Genomic DNA, 18,415 nt, shown 5'->3' with positions numbered 1-18,415 from the left:
TATTACAACATGGGATGAACTGGAGGACAAATTTATTTCCATGTTCTTTTATCCAAGTCATATGGCAGCTCTTCAGGATGAAATTCTAGCTTTCAAGCAAGAGCCAACGGAACCTTTGCACGAGATATGGGAAATATATAAAACAATGGTAAAAGAATGCCCTAATAATGACATGACCAAGGCTATAATTCAACAAACCTTTTATCGGGTAATCAACACCATGAATCAATGCATTGTGAACCAATTGGCCGGAGGGAACTTTATGAAACTTTCTTAGCAAGAGGCATGTCATGTACTTGATGAAATGGCCGACACCTCTTCGGCATGGCAAAGCCGATCAAATGTGCCCCAAGGTGACCCCACGGTCATCCATTTGCACAAGGAATTACATGATCATTGCCAAGCCATCACCGAGCTTACAACAACTATGAATCAATTGGCAAAGGTGCAATTGCAACAAGTCCAAAACCTGCGCCAAGTCAATGCAATGGAAGGTGTGTCTATGTTGAAAAGGAGGCAAAGAGGACAACAACCTCAAGGTAATTGTGAACAATATGACAACAACAATGATGGTGGTGGTTATTCAAATGAATGCTATGACGATCAAAGCGAAGAGGTCCAATAGTCAATAATTACCAAGGGAATAGAGGCAACTCTTTGAATCAACAATGACGTCCTCCAGGAAATTGGAACAATCAACAACAAGGCGGAAGTAATTGGAATAACAACAACCAAAACAACAATTGGGGTAATCAAAGCAACCAAGGATATTGGAATGACAATAACAATAATTGGGGCAATAACAACACTCAAGTAGGGTGGAACAATAGCGGGAACCAAGGCAATCGGGGGCAAGGCTTTTAAAGACCCCCCATGTACCAACAACCGAACAATCCACCTCCCTTTCCTTCTCAAAGTCCGAGTTCGTCCGGAAGTGATATGGGAAGAATTGAGAGCATGTTCGAGCAAATGATGAAAAAGAACTAAGATTCTGAGGCCCAATTAGCTTCGCATAAGACATCTATCCGGAATTTGGAGGTAAAATTAGGCTAAATCTCTCAAGCATCGAATACTCTTCCCAAGGGTTCTCTACCAAGTGATACGGTGGTGAACCCGAAGGGTGGGAATAATAATTATGTGATGGCAGTAACAACAAGAAGTGGAAGAGGCAGTGATGTGAATGCCTCGATGCAAAAGCAAGTTATGGATGAAGATGTTGAGTTGCGGGATGATGATGTACCTTTGACTGTTGATGATATGGTTAATCAAAATGTGAACAATGATGTGAGGATTGATATTGATGATGAAGTCGAGGTGGAGACTCAAGATACCGTGAACCCGTCTAGGGAACACGTGATTGACATGCCCGAACCGGTTGTACAAAATGCCAAGGCACCTTTGCCTAGGCCACCTACACATTATTCGCAACGATTAGAAAAGCAAAAGAGTGACAATCAATTCAAAAAATTCATTGACATGATGAAGAGCCTCACAATCAATGTCCTTATGGTTGAGGCACTTGAGCAAATGCTGGGGTATGCGAAGTTCATGAAAGATTTGGTTACAAAGAAGGGGTCGATGGAGTGTGAAACAATTAAGATGACTCATCAAGTGAGTGCCATAGTGCATTCAATGGCACCCAAGTCTGAGGATCACAGAGCTTTTACTATCCCTTGTACTATCGGAAGTGCAGATTTTGCTAAGGCCCTTTGTGACTTGGGGGCTAGTATTAATTTGATGTCGTATTGGTCTTCAAAACTTTGGGAATTGGGCAACCTCGACCTACCTCAATGAGACTTCAAATGTCGGATCGATCGATGAAGCGACCATTGGGCATAATTGATGATGTTCTTGTCCGTGTTGATAAATTCATATTGCCGGCCGACTTTGTCATATTAGATTGTGAGGTGGACTTTGAAGTGCCGATTATACTTGGTAGGCCTTTCCTGGCTACGGGGAAGGCATTGGTTGATGTTGAAGCGGGTGAGTTGACATTCCGAGTGGGAGATGAGAAGGTGGTATTCCATGTTTGGAAATTAATGAGACAACCCAATAGCACGGAGGTGTGTTCATTTGTGGACATTGTCACAACTGTGATAGTGGATGACACAAGTTCCATGATCAATGTTGAAGATCCTATTGAGGCCGTGCTTCTTAATATGGATGTCAATGATGATGCTAGTAGAGTGGAGTGCGTGAATGCATTGCACGGTATGGGTTCATATTCTTATGAGCCTAGAAGGCTATCTTTAGATCTTGAAAACCACAAAACTCCACCAACAAAGCCATCGATTGATGAGCCACCGGTGTTGGAGTTGAAGCCACTTCCTTCACACCTCAGGTATGAATTCTTGGGTTCAAATTCTACTTTACCCGTTATTCTTTCTTCTTGCCTTACTAACATGTAGGTTGAGGCCACCTTGGCAGTTCTTCAAAAGCGAAAAAGGGAAATCGAATGGACTCTAGCTGATATTCGTGGTATAAGCCCCGCCTTTGCATGCATAAAATCATATTGGAGGAGGATACGAGGCCTTCACTTAAGCATCAAAGAAGACTAAATGAGGCTATGAAAGAAGTAGTAAAGAAAGAGGTTATCAAGTGGCTTGACGCCGGTGTGGTTTATCCCATTTCTGACTGTTCATGGACTTCTCCAGTGTAATGTGTACCGAAGAAAAGTGGAATGACTGTGGTGACGAATGACAACAATGAGCTTATTCTGACTCGGATATGACGGGTTGGAGAGTTTGTATGGATTACCGAAAGCTTAAAAAGGTGACTAGAAAAGATCATTTCCCGTTGCCGTTCCTTGACCAAATGCTTGATCGTCTTGCGGGCCGGGCTTTCTATTGCTTTCTAGATGGTTACTCGGGGTACAATCAAATTCTAATTGCCCCAGAAGACTAAGAGAAGACCACCTTTACATATCCTTATGGCACATTTGCTTTCTCTAGAATGCCATTTGGATTATGTAATGCTCCGGCGACCTTCCAACATTGCGTGCTGGCTATTTTCACCGACATGGTTGAGGATATCTTGGAGGTCTTCATGGATGATTTCAGCGTGGTTGGGGATTCTTTTGAGGAATGCTTGGTAAACTTTGATAGAGTGTTGGCTCGGTGTGAAGATACCAACCTTATTCTAAACTGGGAAAAGTGCCATTTTATGGTAGAAGAAGGTATAGTGTTGGGTCACAAGATCTCGAAGCAAGGAATTGAAGTTGATAAGGCCAAGATCGAGATTATTTCAAGGCTTCATCCCCCTACTTCTGTCAAAGGGGTGAGGAGTTTTCTTGGGCATGTGGGTTTCTACCGGAGGTTCATCAAAGATTTTTCTAAGGTAGTTAACCCGTTGTGCAAGTTGCTAGAGAAAGATGCCAAGTTTGTTTTCGATGAGAAGTGCATGGAGGCTTTTGAGCTCCTTAAACAAAAGCTGACAACTACCCCCATCATCACCGCACCAAATTGGAGCTTACCATTTGAGCTCATGTGCGATGCTAGTGACGTTACGGTGGGGGCGGTTTTAGGCCATAGGATCAACAAGATGTTCCATCCGTTATACTACTCAAGCAAGACCATGAATGAGGCTCAAAGGAACTACACAGTCACCAAAAAGGAGTTATTGGCTATTGTTTTTGCTATGGAAAATTTCCGTACTTACCTTATGGGGGCGGAAGTTATTGTGCATACCGACCATGCCGCCCTTAGGTATTTGATGACCAAGAAAGATTCAAAGGCAAGATTGATGAGATGGGTTCTTCTTCTTCGAAAGTTTGATTTAGAAATTGTTGACCAGAAGGGTAGTGAGAATCAAGTGGCAGACCACTTGTCCCGTTTGGAGGAGGAGGGGAGGCCTTGTGACGGCCTTGAGATCAATGAAACATTTCCCGACGAGCAACTCCTTGCGGTGTCAATGAGTGGAATGTCGTGGTTTGCTGATGTTGCCAATTACCTTGTGACCGGAATAATCCCGTGTGAGCTCTCTTCTAACCAAAGGAAAAAGCTCAAGCGGGATAGTTTGGATTTCTATTAGGATGAGCCATACTTGTTTAAGATTTGTACGGATGGTGTGATCCGTAGATGTGTTCCGGAGGAGGAACAATTGAGTATCCTAGAGGCTTGCCATTCTTCACCCTATGGTGGCCATCATGGCGGGGCGAGGACGGCCTCAAAGGTACTTAGTTGCGGATTTTATTGGCCTACCTTGTTTAAAGATGCCGGTGATGTGGTCAAAAGATGTGATGAATGCCAACGAGCCGGCGGAATTTCAAAAAGGGATGAGATGCCCCTCAATACGTTTCTCGAGGTAGATATTTTTGATGTTTGGGGCCTCGACTTCATGGGTCCTTTTATGAGCTCTTGTGGAAATCCTTACATTCTTGTGGCGGTAGATTATGTCTCCAAGTGTGTTGAAGCCGTGGCTTTACCCAATAATGAAACCCGGAGTGTTGTGGCATTTCTCAAAAAGAGTATCTTGACGAGGTTTGGAACTCCCCGTGCTATCATTAGTAACGGGGGATCTCACTTTTGCAACAACGCTTTTGATTCATTGCTTTCCAAATATGGAGTTAATCACAAAGTGACCACCCCTATCATCCTCAAGCTAGCGGTCAAGTGGAAGTTTCCAACTGAGGAATTAAGAGTATCTTGTCCAAAACTATCAATGCTAATAGAACCGATTGGTCGAAAAAATTGGATGATGCTCTTTGGGCCTATCGGACAGCTTACAAGACCCCAATTAGTATCTCTCCGTACCATTTGGTGTTTGGGAAATCTTGCCATCTTCCGGTGGAATTGGAGCACAATGCTACGTGGGCCTTGAGGAAGTTGAACTTATAATGGGATGTTGCTGCAAATCCGAGGGTTGAACGACTTAATGAGCTCGATGAGTTTAGATTCCATGCATACTCTAGCTCGTCCTTGTACAAGGACAAAATGAAGTATCTTCACGACAAATATGCTTAGGGTAAGGAGTTCAAAGTTTGGGATATGATTGTCTTGTTTAATACCCGGCTACGTCTGTTTTTGGGTAAGCTCAAGTCAAAATGGAGTGGGCCATTTAAAGTTGTGTTCGTGACCTCATTTGGTGCTCTTGATCTAAAAAACAAAAATGGTGAAGTCTTCAGAGTTAACAGCCATCGGGTCAAGCATTATCTTGGAAAGTTCGATGGCAGCCACGTAGTAGCGCTTCTTCATCTAAAGTGATGTGGTGGTAACATGCATCGTGCCACGACGTTAAATCAGGCGCTTCTTGGGAGGAAACCCATGTCTTTCTCTTTGATTTTCTTTGTAGCTTAGGAATTTTTGAGCTACTTGTTTGTGAGATGTTGTAGGGATTGTGTTGAAGCAGTGCAAAACAAAGTATGAAAAGTGCATAGTCTCTGAAGTTGCCACTGCGGCCGCGGTGCACTTTGCACGGTCCGCACCGGCATGAATTTAGAAGGGGACTCTCTGAAGTTCTTCACCGCGGCCGCGGTCAAGTTAGTGCGGTCCGTGGAGGACTTTCATGGCCACGTTGCACTTGTGAGCGGTTCTCGTAGGGTGATTACTGAAGGGTCACACAAATAAACCCAAACGGTCCGCGGTCGCTTTTGTTCAGCCGCGCTGGTAGGTGAGCACGACTCCCACTGGGTACAAATAAATAGATACCAAGGGTCTCATTTTACCCTTTTCATAATTGGAAAACCCATAACCCTAATTCTACTGGTCATCCTCCGCCAAGACTGAAATTATTGATTGTTTGGATAGATTACATTCATTCTTCCAAATCCTGGTAACATTTCATGCATTCATGATTAATTACTTTCTTATTTTTATTTTTATTTAATTTTCTTGATAGTAGTCTTTAACTTCTTATTCTTCTCGATTTTCTTCGAATTTGTTAGTCTAGGGTAGCTTTCATGTTAGTTTATAGTAATTAAGGATTGGGTACCTGAGTAGGGACAAGTAGGGGTAAAAATTTGAACGAAAATAGAAGAAAACATGCAACCATAGCTTAGTCCCTGAAATTGACCCAGTAATGTCCGCGATCGCCTTAGCGTGGTCCACGGTGCCCTAACACAGTCCGCGTTATACTTCCATGCGGTCTGCGATGCTTGATTAACTGAGTAATAACTTGTGACCAGCGCGGCCGCGGTAACTTTTGTGCGATCTGCGCTGGTCCAATGCGGCCGCGTACCCATTTTACACGGACCACAGTTCTTAGATTTAGAGAAGGACTTTAGTTGTGACTTGATCAACGCGGACCGCAGTAGCCTTTGCACGGTCTGCGGTACCCCCAACGCCGCCATGCTCGCTTGTGCGCGGGCCGCGGTGACTGGTACTGCAGCAGTGTCTGCAACAATTTTGTTTGTTGTTTGCAACTTTAATTTATTCACCCGCTTAACTGCATGTGCTTAAACTAACAATGTTACATGCGTTTGCTTACAGACAATGGTAAAACAACGAGGAAGAGGTGCCAAACAACTCTGCCGAGGTGACCCCTCTCGTGGAGGAAAAGGAAAACAAGTTAAACTCACTCCTTGACCTAAACTAGAAACAAGGAAATAAGTTGTTATAGATGACCAATCAGGGAGTGAGTACGTACCCTCTCAAGACCTATCTTCTGACTCAAGGCCAGCTCCTGCAGTCCCAGCTTCACATACTCTCCAAGCCCCAAAACGTGTACCTTCTAAGTCGTCTGATGGCTCAGCAGCAGGCAGCGGTGAATACTCCACCTCCCCCACAGCTTCAGTATTTGGGAGAGTGCAGAAGATGGGACTAATAGTAATATTGAGGTACCGGACAATGGTGTGCCCCAGGTTGGGGGTGTTGAACGAACTAGAAAACTTGAAGTTTGGGAAGATCGATTTGTCAGCCAGGTGGCGTTCCACAAGTTTAGGGAATGGTGGCCGTCAAGGAAGTTGATTCTTGAGAGAAGCTTCATTGACAAAGACCTTCTACCCCTACACCCCAATGTGCATAGACAGTTTCAGGCTCGAGCGGGTTGGGAGTTCTTTAAAGACAATTGTTTGAAGGCGAATGAGCATATGGTCAAGGAATTTTACAGCAATGTGGCCCATATCTTGAAGGGCACTAAGGCGACCAAGGTGAGAAACAAAAATGTCGTATTCACCGGGAGGGCACTGATTGAATACTTGGGGTTCATTAATGAAGACCTTTTACAATGAAAAGTTAGCAATGGGCGAGAAGGTTCGTCCATGGTTAGCTTCATACCTGGCAATCCCGGGTACGGTTCCAGAATGGTTACATGCAGGGGCCAAAATACTTCGGAAACTTTCAACTTCGAGGCTATAGGGTGGTACACCTTTGTGTGCAGTCGGCTCGACCCAACTACCCATGATCAGACTATTCCACTTACCCGGGCGGTTCTTATTGCTTCTATTATGGCAGGCTATCTTATCAATGTGGGCAATGTGATGTTTCGCACCATTTCTACAGTGGTGGTTGAGCATGTCCGGAACTACCCTTTTTCGAGCACCGTCACTATGTATTTCCGGGACTTGGAGGTGGAGAAGAGACCATTTGTTGTCAAGGTCAAACCTGTGGCTCCGTTCTCCTAGTACAGTTTGAAGGGGCCAAACAACCCCAAGGACAAAAATTACAAGCCGCCTGTTTCTACCCCAGCTGGCCAGTCTGAGGATCCAATTGCGGTAGAGTCTTCTGTTGAGCCCTCCACAGAGCCTTCTACCATGCCTGCTGCCACCACTGTTGATGATTTGCCTCCAGGACCCTCCTCTTCTACTGGCCCCAGTACTTCAGCTGACCCGGGGGTTCCTTATTCCCGGACTCATCCTTTCACGACCCATCAATTAAGCCGGACACTAGCCAGTTTGAACAACTGGATGTCAGCTGGGACATCCAAGTTGTCTATATTGTCTGCTATAATTGATGCCCACTCAGCACCTTCCATAGCTCAGATTCCTCAGTCCATAAGGATACACTGAAGAAGCTCCTGGACAATCAGGAGAAGATTATGAGGACTCAGGACGCCTTGACTAAGGCGGTGGATTCACATGGCAAGGATTTGAGGGAGCTTGCCAAGGAGCACAAGAAGATGAGGAAGTCAAGGGCTTCCAAGGAGTCGGTGAGAGTGCTAAGGACTGATGTGGACAAGCTATTAGTGGACCAGATGCCTTTAGACTTGCTATTCGGGGATCCAGGCCCAGCAGCAGCACCAGTGCCACAGCCACAGCCATAGCAGGAGCAGGAGCAGGCACCCAGGCCTCCAAGGAAGAAGAGGAAGCTCCCCAGTTCAGTTGGTGTAGTTATTGAGCTAGCAAACCCACAGGAGACCCCCTCTAGTGATGCACCTATCATCCAGCCGGTCCAGGAGCAGGCCCCAGTCCCTGTTGTATATTCTACTCTCCTATTGTATATATTCATTCTATTTTCTATTTTCGCAAAAAAATTTCATTTTTAGCTTTGTAGTTAGGCTCGCAGCCTCTTGTTTTGTTTTTGACGCCTCCAATAAGCCCTTGGTTTTCTTAATGACACGGTTGTTTCCAAGGGTGGAGTATTGTGCGAACCGGGTGGCTCTTCCCAATGATAGATGGCGTGACTACCTTCTTAAGGGTTTGAGTCCGTTTCTTTAATTTTTCCTTTGTTTTGATAGTTGTAGTTAAAGGTACCTCAAGCAAAGCTTCACTTGGGCCTAGCACATTTGCCTTTGATCCCATTGTCAAAGACATAATGTTGTGTTCAGGATGGTGAAAGTCGTGGCTTTGAGACTCTTGTGTTGACCAAACAATCATCATGTGGTGTTTTCGGACCAATGAGTTCTTGAATCATAAATAAGGTCGTGGTGGGCCCTGGACTCGATGTCTTTAGCAATCCCCTAGCGTGTGTGGTGAGGAATCGAAATGTGAATCAAGTCCCGAGCAAATGGTCTAGAACTTGTCCTGAATGTTTGTTGAGGCGAAATCCTAGGTGAAATTTGACTTGAGAAATGATTATAGGCTCTCCTTGATCCAAATGTTAAATTGAATAATTCCATAGCCTACCAAAGAGATGATCCCAAGTTAACCCTTTTGAGCCTTAAACCTTTTTCTTTCAAGAACCAATGCTACAAGCCTATACCCGTTCTAAATGATTACCCTCTCTTGGCACCCAAATCTGCCTTTGAGTAATGGCAAATATCTAAGTTTGGGGAGGGGAGACAAGAAAGGAAGCGAAGTGGTAAAAAGGTACAAAAGCAAAAGAAAAGGAAGGCAATGAAAAAGCAAGAAAAGTTAAGACAAAAAGAAAGTCCAATGTGAACAAGAATAAAAAAGGGACTCAAGGAAAACAAAAGTGAAAAAGGTGTGTGGAAAAAGTAGAAAAAGGAGAAATGTTTTGAATTGTATAAGAAAGAGTGACAATGTGTCTCTCTAACCCCTTGTAAAGAAGTGAAATACTCAAAAGAGTGAAGAGACTTGTGCCAAAATGAATCAAAAGAAATGCTTAAGGGAAGATTGAACCAACTTGAATAAAAATATGTCCTACCCTTACCTAAAAGCCTTCACAATGATTCCACAAAAGCCCTATTTGATTTCGAGTTGAAGGGAGCTTACATTAGTGAATACTTACATAAGGGGCAAACATATGGTACTTAGAGTCGGACTTGTGACCTTCTTCTTGAGAGATGAGCGAAATTCCATTAACCTTGGTTTGTATGTCAATACTTAAAAGGTGAGGTTCGCTTAGGGAGAGTTGAGGATGTGGGAGTTTAGGTTCCACAATGTCCAAAGTAAGTAAAAAGCTCTTTGATGAAATGTGTCAACTCTTGATGCTTTTGTGTCACACTTGATCCATAATTTTCAATGTTTTAAATGTGTTAATGATGCATTCGTATTGAGGGCAATTCTTAGTCCCAATTCCTTTAAGGGGTGGATTTTATTTTGTTTGCTTGAGGACAAGTAAAGGCTTCAGTTTGGGGGAGTTGATAACTTAGGATTTTTACGTGTTTATGCCCCTACTTGCCTATGCTTTGAGTATAAATTGATACAAAATAGTTCCAAAATGCTCACAAGTTGTGCTCGATTGCAGGTTTGATCGACAAAGTGACGAAATGTCAAAGATCGGCTCAAAAAGGAGTGAAACCTGCTCAAGTATCAATGACCAAGAGAATTGAAAAAGAAAGGGCCTAGTGCGGACCGCATAACAGTGACCGCGACCGCAATAGGAGGTTCAGAGACATGACATATTTAGGCTTAAAGACACGCGGTCGCGGTAGGATTTTTGCGGTCCGCGGTGAAGCTTCGCGGCCGCACTCCTTCTTTGTACGGTCCGCGTTCATAAGTTTCAGAGAAGGGCACTTTTGATCACGCGATCCGCGGTCATGACTGCGCGGACCGCGCCAGTTGCCATCGTGGCCGCGGTACACTTCCACGCGGTCCACGTCTATCAAACAGTTGAAGTCCAAGATCCAGTGCAGCCGTGGTCCGTTTTGTGAGGCCCGCACTAACCCCACAGGGGTATTTTTGTCCAGTTTTTCCAGCCTAGTATAAATAGAACTTTTACCATTATTAGGGTCGGTTTTTATCTGGGAAACTTGAGACGAAAGCTGCGCTTGGTGTAGCCATTTTTGGCATATTTTGCTTCCCATTAACAATAGATTATTGTAGTTTCTTCTTAGTAATATAATTAATATGTTTAGTTATTCATCTATTTCTTCAGTTTTTTCCTTAATTATGTGTAGCTAAACCCATTAGCTAGGGTTGTGGCTCAACCCTAGTGTGGGTAATTGATGGGTGTTGCCATCTAGGGTTAGATTGATATTGGGTGTTTGCTATTTGAGTTTATTTTATGTTTTTATTTAAGAATTGGTGGTTGCAAATGCTGATTCAAGCTTAGTGGGTTTAACTCTTCTTGAGAAAAAGAGTCTATGACCCCAAAATTGACTCAACCAGAAATTGGGATGGACCCATGAGAAATGGTAGTCCCAATTAACGGGTTAAATCTCGAGAGAGTAATCACCCTACTTGAACCCTAGTTGCTTGGTCTCATTGGCCTATCCAATTGATCTCGAGAGAGTTAATTGAGCAAAATCACTCTATCTACTGAGAGGTGTGAGAGTGGATGCAATTGTGCAACGAGTTCAGCATAATCCCCAAATATGTCAATCTATCCCTAGTAACATCTACCCGTCAATTAGCCACCTAGGTGATGCTATGACCCTAGTGCTCTTCTTCTCATTAATTACAACTTAGCAATATTCTCCTAGCATAATTTAGCTTTAATCCTTAGTTTTATAATAGTGGTTATAAATACAAAACCTCAAGAAATGTTTGAAGTGACATTAGAAGCACAACCGCAACTCTAGGCTAGACAGAAAATTCAACTCCACCACTAGCTCCCTGTGGAAATTCGATCCCGGACCTCTATTCGAGTAAAAGCTATTGCGACCCGCTCTTCCTACCATAGTGTAGTGTCGAGTCGGCAGCGATCAAGCCCTCACTTCTGCTACAATCGAGTCTCTTAGAAGAACTATCACCGATTGCGCCCTTATTTCTTGCGTTTATATTTTGTATTTGTGTAGGTTTTGGAGAGGCCTTCTTAATGAAGGAAGCATCGCCTGGGGAAGCAGATACCCCGAAACCTGACGAAGAGAAGAGAAAACAAAGGGAATCATCAACTGAGCCTTCGAAACCCAAGAAAGCCAAGGTGGAAGAATTTAAGGCTGATTCAGCAGCCTTAACTCCTGAAGTATCGGGGAGTCCCCGAGCTGAAGGCGAGGAGAAAGATGATTCCTCGGTAGCACCTGAGGGAGGAGAAAACATGATCGTCCCTCATATTGCTGAGCCGGTGGCTGCTACATCGGAACTTGATGCTGTTGTTGTCCTACCTCGGCTGAAAAGGCCTTCGATGGGGTATCGGGTAATGTCCCCGAGCTGGTTGACGGCCAAGATATTCCTCGAGTTGAGGTGCATTTGGTAGGCAATCCGGAGGAGCCTAGTTCTAATGCTCTCTAAAAATAAGAGGCGACCTTGATTGATCCAGTTGGGGTTATTGAAGTGAGCGATTCCCCTCTAGGACCGACTTTACCTCCAAGGGAGATGCAGGATGCCCAAAATAAAGAACCTTTCGATGTGAGAGCACCCGTCAGAGGTAATGATGCATTTGAAAAGCTTTTTTCTGTACCCGAGGAAAACCCTAAGCTTGACACCTCACTTATTTCCAGTGAGATCGATAGGCTCGGGAAGCCGGTAATTTTTTTTTTGTAAATTCTACTCGGCGTCCTGATCTTCATCTTTCTGACTTTATTTCTTTCATGGTTCCAGGCCAAGGTGCTTTATAATCAGACCTTTGCCAGATTTCAAGCCGAGTTGGCTCTCTACGAGAGTGAGCGCAGGAAGCTCACCTCAAAAGCCGATGAGCTTAGAGATATTTTTACAAAGAAGGAGGAGGAACTCCATGGCCTTCAAGGTTGTTTGGAGGCGGTGTCCCGAGAGAGGACTCATTTTACTGAGCAGGTCATGTAGTTTCTATTTTTTTTATCTACATGCTTACCCAACTTCATTGTTTTAATACCATTTGGGCTGATCTATGTATCTTGAGAAGAAGGATGTCCTAATGAGGAAGGAGCTCTGAGCCAGAGACTCTAAAATTCTTGAACTCAAACAGCACGTGAGCGAGATAGCCTCTGATAGAGATACACTTCAAGGGAAGGCGGTCTTAGTCGGACATCAACTTTATGACGCGAGGGCGAAGAGCAATAAGTATAAAGAACTTCACACTGAGTTAGTTGTTGCGTTATCTAGGATCAAGGCTGAAGCCGAGGTGCTCATATCCTTGCATAAAGAGGATGTTGTTGCTATAAATGCTCAGGCCAGGAAGGTATCCGAGGGGGCCGAGCTGCAATTGACCCGAGCCGTGGAATATGCCCGGTTAGAATCTTGGAGGTAGGCACTCGAGGATATACATGCAGAGGGTGAAGACCCTAGAAGAGGAGGCTACAACCCTGCTTGCTTCTGAAGGTGAGTCGAGCAGTGGATCAGAAGATGATGAAGGCGAAATCCCCAAAGGGGAAGGGGCCATTGACGACTTGGGGGCCGTGGCCAGAGCTTTTGAAGGCACAACCTCCGAAGGAGCTGTTGAAGGCACAACCCCGGAGGTAGATTAGGGTTTTACTTGTTTTCTCCCTTGTAAGGGCTTTAGGCATAGGCCTTGTAAATGCCCCCTTGTGAACTTTCAATATACATGTAAAAAGCTTTTCATTTTTCATTATTTCTCGTTTTTCCTTTGCTTTTTAGGAATAAACTATGTCTCTTGTTGACAACTGGGTCGAAATTTTGGACCCCAGATTAAACCATTACGTTTTTGCTACTACTGAGCGACTTGTAATGGTTGAAAATTGACCATTTGGGGCTTAGTCGCTGAGTCGAGTTTTGACTCGAGTTTATCGACCTTCAGGTCTAAAAATCGGTCCTGAGGCTATTTGAACTGGCCTTGAGGCTCTTATGCGTTGGGTCGGTGAGACCTTTAATCAGTCCTGAGGCTCTTTTAAGTTGGCCCTTAGGCTCTTACACGCTGGGTCGATACGACCTATAATCGGCCTTGAGGCTCTTTTAAGATGGTCTGTAGGCTCTTACGCATTGGGTTTATACGTCCTCTAATCGGCCCTGAGGCTCTTTTAAGCTATCTCATAGGCTCTTACGTGTTGGGTCGGTACGACCTCTAATCGGCCCTGAGGCTCTTTCATGCTGGCCCTTAGGCTCTTACGCATTGGGGCGGTACGACCTCTAATCGGCCATGAGGCTCTTTTAAGCTAGCCCTTAGGCTCTTACGCGTTGGGTCGGTACGACCTCTAATCAGCCTTGAGGCTATTGTAAGCTGGCCCTTAGGCTCTTACGCGTTGGGTCGGTACGACCTTTAATCAGCCATTGAGGCTCTTTTAAGCTGGCGCTTAGGCTCTTACACGTTGGGTCGATATGACCTCTAATCGGCCTTAAGGCTCTTTTAAGATGGCCCTTAGGCTCTTATGTGTTAGGTCAATACGACCTCTAATAGGCCCTAAGGCTCTTTTAAGATGGCCCTTAGGCTCTCGCGCGTTGGGTCGGTACGACCTCTAATGTAGGCTAGCGCTTAGGCTGTTACGCATTGGGTGAGTGCGACCTCTAATATAGGCTGACGCTTAGCCTCTTACGCACTGGGTCGGTACGACCTCTAATATAGGCTGGCGCTTAGGCTCTTACGCGTTGGGTTGGTACGACCTCTAATATAGGCTTTATTTTTCCCTTGTTAAAGACTTTTTTGAAGTTTTTATGTTCGTCCGACTCTTCGACGTTCGATAAGAACCTCGATTGTGAGCCATTGTGTAACGATAAATTAGCACCTCGGGGAGGTTTCTCTCGATGGATAAATTGTTTCCAAGCCTTTTCATTATTTGTAGCTGACATGATCGAAGCTCTTTTGCTTATGCTAAGGGTATCCTGATTAACTGGTTCTTTTCAAAGTATTTTTGAAGTAATTGAAGGCTTGTGATTTTTATGGCGACAGTCGGGCGTCTCCGAGTTACGTTAGTTTGGCCGAAGCCTTGTGACCGTAGTCATTATGTTTGGCCATAGCCTTTTAGTCCCCGATTGAGGTATCCTCCGCGTCTATATCGAGCATACGCCCTTTTAGGGGTCTTACAAGTTTGAATATATACCCTTGACTTTAGGATCGGGTTTATACCTTTTGTAAGGTCTTATAAATTTGAACGTGCGTTATTTGAGGTCCTACAAATAGGTTACTTAGCACAAGTATAATTCATGCCTAGCTTGAGGTCTTACAGATTTGGTATTGCCTCATGGAGGTCTTATGAGCTCGAGGTTGCCTCATAGAGGTCTTACATTTTCTAGCATAGCCACATGGAGGGCTTTCGAGCTCGAGGTTGCCCGCTTGGGGTCTTATGGCCTCGAGTTTCTAATAGCTCGATGGGGTGACGGTTGGCGACAATCCCCAAGACATTGAAAGTTCTTTGGCTCTGGAGCCGTTATTTGTAAACTTAATGTTTCCTCATTGAGGGCTTATGAGCTCAAAGTTTCCGGCCCGTAGGTCTTATGGCTTCGAAGTTTTGGTGCCAGTTTTCGAGTGTGTGACCACGTGATTTTTTCCTGACAAAAATGCTCCTGCAAAATCACAAAATAGACTTTTTTTAGTTTATTTTAAATATTTATAGAACTTTTGGTAATATCTGCTTAATTGTCTGCATTTTTAGTTGCATTTCTTATATTTAAAAGCATAAAAACTACCCGAAAAATATTTCAAGTTTCATGCATTTCATTTTAGGTTGATATTTATATTTTAGGTTTAAGTTGTTAATTAATTACATTAATAGATAAAAATAAAATAATATAGATTATTCCACATCTTAGCTTTAGTCTTATAAATTAGTACCTTTTGTTTTTATTAGTTTTAGATCAATTAATTATTTTAGTTTGAGAAATAGATAATTAAGTCAATTTTAAAATTGTTAGGTTTTGATTAGGACTTAATTTAGATTAAATTAAGTTTAGTAGTATTTAAATTTGTATTAAAAGAAATTAAATCATTTCAATTCAAAAAAAGAGAAGAAGAAAGAAATTTGGTTTGGACCCGGATTTGGGCCAAACCATCTCTGAGCCAACACCTTGATCCGCCCTAAGTCCAATCCCACCCCAACCGGTCCAGTTTTTAGGCCCCAAAACGGTGTCACTTCAGTGACCATCAAGCCTAGCCGTTGATCATCCATTGATCTAACGGTTGAGAACTAAACACTCACCCCCCTTATAAGTGTCGGAGATACCCCCCCAAACCTTTCAGACCCCTCCCCCCCCCACCATTTCCCCCATCTCTCACCAAAACTCTAACCTGGCCGCCCCAAAATACTCTCACTCCATTAGCCGGCGACCACCACTCAACCATGTCCAACCAACCCTAAATTCACCGTCGCGCCCCCTTTTCCCTCCTTACAGAGAGAAGTACGGGTTTCTACATTCTATGGGGTGCAATGACTCATTTCCTTTTTGGGAATTGGGTATTTGAAGAGTCGCCACCTAACGGATTATGGTGCGTTACGACACCTAGAGTGATTAACTCTTGGGTTGGTTTGCATTACCAGAGATTAGGGTAAAGGCTCGAGATAACTTCGAGGGGAAGGTGTTAGGCATCCCTCTTTGTCCACAACTGTGGGTCCCGACCAAACTTATATTTTTACAAATTAGTCCATACAAATAATTGAATCAAATAGGTGCAGTACGTTTGAACAAGTCAAGTAGTGAAATAAAGGTTGAACAAATTAAGAAGAAAAGTTTGAAACAAGGATAAGGTTAGTAGGTAAAGAGGGGTCCTAGGTTGTTTATTCTACGAGATCACCCCACGCAATGTCCGGTAAACACTCCTTAATGAGGGGCTACACGTGACATTAGCGCGTAGTCATCATATCCCATATCTACCCTTCCCATCATTTTATTGGTCATGCAAAGATAGTGTTGGTCATCGATTCCTATTGCGTGCTGCTACCCGTTCATTATTAATAGTCTCGGAGGGAATTAGGACCTCTTCCTATAAGCAGTTCTAGACATACCCCTAAGGCTTAAAGGCAAAGTTCTAAGGCGACAGTCAAAGAAAAGCAATTTAGGACTTTCACAGAAATGGAGCAGTTAAATTCACAGTTTCCTCCACAAACAAGCATACATGCAGCACGACTCAACCACAAAAAAGGTCTTTAGCAATCAAAGTCCTACAGAAGGATTTCTAAATGATTATGCAGGAATAAAGCACTTTAAGTTGCAGAAGTCACAACCTATTAGTTGCCTAGGATCTCTTTTAAAAGCTCATTAGGATTCAGAAATGTTGAATGACAGAAACAACTTCAGAGCAGTGCAAGTATTGAAAATGCCCTAAGGATTGCCTACATGGAGGACTGATAATTATGTTAATGTAGAAACAAGCAAGTTTTGAAATAATCCCTTTTAAACCTACAGGTAGGATATCTAATGAGATACAGCAGTTTTGAAAGGACTAATTTTAGAAAAAATAGTTATTGTCCGTTTTTTAGAAGTAAACTAGGCGAGGTACATTTGATCTATTAGGCTAATTCGAATTATCAGGCAGAATTGTGAAATAGATCATGGTATCTAGGCGTATTACTATTTTTAGTCAACTTGCAGTAACATGTGAAAGGCTTGGTAAAACGGAATTACACCCGATAGGCATGGTATTTACACTTGAGTTGATTTAAAACATGATGACTTGGAACCTAGAAACATGGTAACTACATGGCAAATGCAGGATTTAAGAACATGATTTGTATCTGATGTAAGTGACATTAAAAGTGAAGTCCTTATAGGCATGGTTTCTATTATGATGCATATGAGATTGAAAGCGAAACCCTATTGGCATGCTTCTACTATGCAAATGCAATCAGATTCAATAGGAACAGAAACCCTATAGGCATGTTCTCTAGTGAGCGAGGCAAGTAGATTCGAAATTAAATCCTAAAAGTAGGATTTCTACCCAAGTTACCCCATAAAGTGTACATCTACCCACCATTTCACTAAATGCCCCACATATCTGTTTACAAATTATTACAGGCCAACAAATGAATTACATAAATGAAATAAAAATTAAGAAACTATTCTATAGAGAGCCTGCAATCAGGCCATAGTTACCCAAAATCTCCAATGGTCTTTCAATCCTTGTTTCCATAGACAAATCAAAGTCTAGGTGCATCAAAGTTCCTCAAGGACCCCGGCCAATGCTTACACCTATACTTAATAGCCAAGCATTGAACCAGTACCGAGTGGAAAGCCAGCCTCAGAATGCCAGAGTTCCAAGGGTTCTCAAGGGGATCCCAAGGTAGTACACATACTAGAGGGGGCAGAACTTATTAACTAGGAGTAGAGTGAAAGTGCAGGACACATGTTTGAAAGGAGATTGTTAAAAAAACTGGACTAAAAGGTCAATTTTGAAAGCAATTAGGTAAGACCACACACAACAAGTGAATGAATTCAGTAATCACACATGGGGTTAAGGGGGTTTTAGGATATATATACATTGAGTGCAGACACCTGACCCCAGTAGGAGTATTAGGTCTGGTATGGACATGCTCAGAGATAGTTAGACACTGGCATAATCACAAACTAGTCATGAACACATAGATGATGGACATGAGATTTGGGATTCACAAAGTGGTAAGTGCACAGTAGGTAAAAGAATACAATTGTCCCGGCATGCTTGAATCACACAAAGGGTATACATGAATTCAAAGGGAGGGGAATCATATCCGCATGCTTAGATACAGACTTCACAACAAAACCACAAGTACAAGCAGGCAAGAAATAAAAGAAACTGAAATAGGAATAGAAACATGTTGTTGTTGAGACTTTAAATTAAACTAGGACATACCAGTGAAGATAGAGGTAAGCAAAATAAAAGAACCAAGGTTTACAGATGATTAGCCTTGGCTTGCAGCC

Source organism: Nicotiana sylvestris, chromosome 9, assembly GCF_000393655.2.
Source record: "Nicotiana sylvestris chromosome 9, ASM39365v2, whole genome shotgun sequence".
NCBI lineage: Eukaryota > Viridiplantae > Streptophyta > Magnoliopsida > Solanales > Solanaceae > Nicotiana > Nicotiana sylvestris.
This window is presented reverse-complemented; position numbering follows the sequence as displayed.